This window comes from Penaeus monodon, chromosome 43 (assembly GCF_015228065.2).
Source record: "Penaeus monodon isolate SGIC_2016 chromosome 43, NSTDA_Pmon_1, whole genome shotgun sequence".
NCBI classification, from domain to species: Eukaryota; Metazoa; Arthropoda; class Malacostraca; order Decapoda; family Penaeidae; genus Penaeus; species Penaeus monodon.
The window spans coordinates 29,136,059-29,141,058 of record NC_051428.1 but is presented as its reverse complement, the minus strand read 5'-3'; positions in this window follow the sequence as shown (position 1 = coordinate 29,141,058).

The window sequence follows — 5,000 nt, the reverse complement described above, 5'->3', positions numbered from 1 at the left end:
CTTTAACCCTCGCTCCCTCCTCTCCTTCAGTTTTCCCTTCCTCCTTTTCCTCTTTCGTCCTTCCCTCTCTCCTTCTCCTCTTTTCTCCCTTCTTCCTAACTTTTCTTCTCCCTCCCTCCTCCTTCTCCCCTCGCTTTCTGCAGTCCCTCACGTCCTTCCTTCCTCCCACACCACTCCCCTCCCCCCAGTCCTCCCTCCCTCCCTCCCTTCTTCTTAAGTCCTCCCTCCCTCCCCATCCCTTTCCTCTAGTCCTCCCATCTCTTCCCTTCCCCCTTCCTTCCCCCACTCACCCTCTTTCCCATTTCTCCTCCATCCTCCCCTCACCCAGTCACCCCAACTCCCTCCTTCCATTCGCTCCCTCTCTCCCTCCCAATCCTCTCTTACCCCAGTCATCCTCCTTCCGTCCCTCCCTCTCTCCCCCCGTCCCCTCTCCCCCAGTCACCCTCCCTCTCTCCCTCCCTTCCCTCCCTCCTTCCCTCCCTCCCTCGCTGCAACAAGTGCGCATTCCTCAGATAAGGCACCAACTTCCTTCCCCGCAGCAGACTCGACGTCGCGACTCTCAGGATCGTCCACGTCAGCGGGATGACGTCATAGGAGGGAGGGCGCCGTCGTGGTTATGACGAGGGCGAGGAGGAGGGGGAGGAGGGTGGGGATGGTGGTGACTGTCAGGAGGAGGATGGTGATGGTGGTGATTGTGAGGATGCTGATGGTGACGTTGAGGATGATGATGATAGGGTGATGGTGGTGATTGTGAGGATGATGATGAGGATGGTGAGGTAGCGTTTGTGAGGATGAGGATGGTGATGGTGTTGACTGTGAGGATGATGATGAGGATGGTGATGGTGGTGACTGTAATGAGGATGGGGATGAGAATGCTGATAATGATGATGATGATGAAGTTGAACCTGATGATGATGATGATGGTGAAGATGATGATGATGGTGACTATGAAGAGGGTGGGGTTGGTGAGGATGATTATGATGATTGTGAGTATAAGATGACCATTAAGGAGAACGAGGTGATGCGGCTGCTGTTGTTGATGACGATAATGATTGATAATGAAAATGCTGACGATGATGATAAGGATGATGATGGTGATGATTACTATGATGATGAAATGATATTGATGACGACGGTAGCGATGACCGAACTGTATGAGGAAGCCTTGCTGTAATCATAATGTTCTGTATTTATGAATTATTAATATCCTGACGAGGAAAAGGATACTTTCCTGAATTCACTGCCAGTGATAGTGTCTCTGATGGCAATGATGATGAATCTGATGTAATATGGACGATCATGATTATCATAAAAGTAATAGTGAGAATGCTGCCTGTGATATAATAAAGACGTAAATAATTCAACCATTGTATCAGCTGCTGAAGAGGTAGGAATGATAATTAATATGTTCACAATGCAAGAGATGTATTTAACCGGTTTCGAATAAATCCTGGTCATTAAAAACACGATGACGATATTAGTGAATAAGCAAAAATGATATAAATTAAAATTAACTTAACAAGATTATGAAAAATCTTTTTAAAATGCGACTGATAAAATTGATAATAAGCTAAAAATGTGCGTCAATAGAAATCTCGAGATAGGAGTTGCCACATCTACATATATATATTTTTTTTTCTTTTTTTTTCTCTCCACCGATTAGATTCTCTGCAAGCGACACCAGAAAATCGAACTTTTCCTTTTTCCTCGAAAACTATCATAAAATTGAGATAAAAATGTTGATAATAAACGTTATCATTGGTATAGTGAGAACTGCATCAATTTTATTAGTAATTATTTCAGTTACGATAAAAAAAAACTGTAGATTATTTCTAGGAAGTGTGATTATGAGATACAAATGAAAATGGAAAATATTGTTGCGAAGATTTTTATGAATAATAAAAAAAAACTGCATTGGCAGTATTCATGATTGTGCAATAACATTAGCGCAGCCGTATTCGTAATACAGTTGCATGATGACAATTAAATAACTGTTAACTTATAGGACAACAACGTAAACAAAGAACAAGATAATGATAACGATAATGACAATCACAATGATATGGTAGTAATACCGCTAATAATGATAATAATGATAACGACGATGATAATCATTATTATTAATGATGATAATAATTGTAATAATAATAATGATAATGAAAACAAAAATGATGATAATAATAACGATAATGAGCATAATATTAATAATAATGATAATAATAACAACAACAACAACAACAACAACAATAATAATAATAACAATAATAATAATAATAATGATAATAATAATAACAATACCACCACCAACAGCAACTGCAATAATGATAACAATAATAATAATAATAATAATAATAATAGGAATAATTAAAATATTAATAATAGTGATAATGATAATAAAAATGAAATGATAATGATAATAATCATTATCATTTTGTCTATTTGTTTATTTACATTCTGTTTTAGCAAATCTTGTTGTCGCGAATTTTTGTTATAAACTATTTTCAGAAATACATTAATCATATTTAATTCATTAAGTTAGTCTAGGTTTTCTTCTAATAATCAACATCTCTGCTCTATAGATTTTAAATTTGAAAATAATTCAGATAATTTGATTTTTCACAGTACAGTCTCTAAAGCGTTTTCTGTTATATTTTTCTGGCTAGTTTTTCTGGCCTTATATTAATATATTACTTTTCTAACAGCATCATGTATTTAGTATGTTGATTTAATATAGGGATTACTAGGCCTCCCCCACCCCCAACCCACGAGAAAATATGTTTAAGGGTCCACAGGAAATTAGGTTCTATGATATTTATGTATACTGCATTCATCAAAATGGGACCAATATAATATAATAGAATAATATATATATATATATATATATATATATATATATATATATATATATATATATATATATATATATATATATATATATATATATTCATATGATGACACGGCTATTCAAACACATTTCGAAGAATATCACTTTCCAGACCGGGAGTGTTCCTACGAGCGACAAAAAAATAAGAAAAAGAAAAAATAAATAAAGGATTCGCTTCGAGACCAAAACGAAAACAAAGATTCGCGCGGTAAATAATTATATTTTTGAAAAATCCTAAAATAACGAAAATTAGGTGCAGTGGAAAGAAAGTATTGGTGTCAAAGGATTTCCAAATACTTCTTCCTATGATTGAAAGAGACCAAGACATTTCACATTTCTCACTTGAACATCACTTCTTCCAGCCACTTCTTACACTTTTATTCCCCTTCGTAGTTCTTTTTCATTATTAGATTGTGTTATTTCCATCTCGAATTTTCCGTCCGTGAAATGAAGATTTATGAAAGATTTCACTCTTGAACAAACATCCTCTTTGTCTGTGGCGCAAACAGTAACCCATTCACAAAGGCAAAGGGGGCGATACCCTCCACATCAGGACAAATATAGTTTTCTATATTTTCTTCTGCTTGGTGTTCAGTTATAACACACACACACAGAAAGAGAGAGAGAGAGAGAGAGAGAGAGAGAAGAGAGAAGAGAGAAGAGAGGAGAGAGAGAGAGAGAGAGAGAGAGAGAGAGAGAGAGAGAGAGAGAATATCCTCATCAGGGCAAATATAGTTTTCTAAATTCTCTTCGAACTGATGTTCAACTACAACAGACACACACATACACACACACACAGGAAAATAGAGAGAAAGAAAGAAAGAGAGAGAGAGAGAGAGAGAGAGAGAAAGGAACAGGAATTCTGAACAGGAATCCACGTTGGAAGACGTCAGGAAACCTCACCTGGCGCCTCCCCCAATCGTGCAACTAAAATTAAACTTCTAAATCTCTTAAATCAAAATAAAGTTGCAATTACCTAACACGATAATGAGTCAGGACTTCCTTTTGAAATTCATAGCTTTCGAGAGGACTCTGTGACAGAGGCATTAACATTGTAAATTTGGTAGGGGGGCTACAGAGTACAGAGAGACACAGAGATTTATGAATAAAAAAAAATAAATAAAAAAAAATGAAAAATAAAAAATTGCCTCTCACACTTGGTAGAAGTAGTAGACACTTCTCTGTAATAAAAAATAAATAAATAAAGGATTCGCTTCGAGACCAAAACGAAAACAAAGATTCGCGTGGATTTTAAAATAATAATTGTGATGGCAATAAGTGAATAAATTAACAAATAAAAACTGAATACAAATATATAGTATTTAGAGTCTGCAGCTTATAGAAAGGACTCCTTTGTAAGGATTTCTTGAAATTCTAGCAATGGTTTGGTGTAAAAATTGCAGAGTTCGCTAAATACACAAAATATTAATAACAGAAAAAAATATCATAGAGAGACTTTAGATTCCCGTTAAGTCTGTATGACCTGCCGGTCTCAGTTTTGCGCAAAAAGATAATTTCATACGAATATGTCAAAAGAAAGGTTAATTAAAGTTTAAAAAAAATCGAAAATGGTCGCGCTGTCGCCCAAAAAAGTTCAATTTTAAAAACCTAACGAGAAACACCGACCAAATGAAAAAAGCACCAAGTCTATCAATATTTTTTCTTTCTATACATTTTAGCGGAAAAAAGGCGGACCTATCCTTTCCATCCTTTCTTTTACAATTAAATCAAATAGATCCTCGTGTTATTTTTAACAGGTAAACCATAATTCAAAACAGTAAAAGAAAAATTAAAAGGTTTTCCTGTGGCAAATCGAAAGTTCACCCTAGCTACACCTTGATCACCTTCTTTTCTTGGGCCAAAAACTGAAAACTATCAAGGAAATTGTTAAAAAAAAAGAAGCCTGTAAAGTCATGTTCTAGTCATGAATGCTTCAGAGCACTGAACTTTTTTTTTTTGTATTGTGAAGCTAGTATAACAGTTCAGCTTTGAGAAGATCGAATGACTAGGGTTAGGTGGAAGGAAGGCTTAGTGAGGAGAACAGCATTATTTTACCTATTTATTAACGTTAATATGTTCGACTTTGTTTGTGTATTTGTTTCATATTTTTCCTACA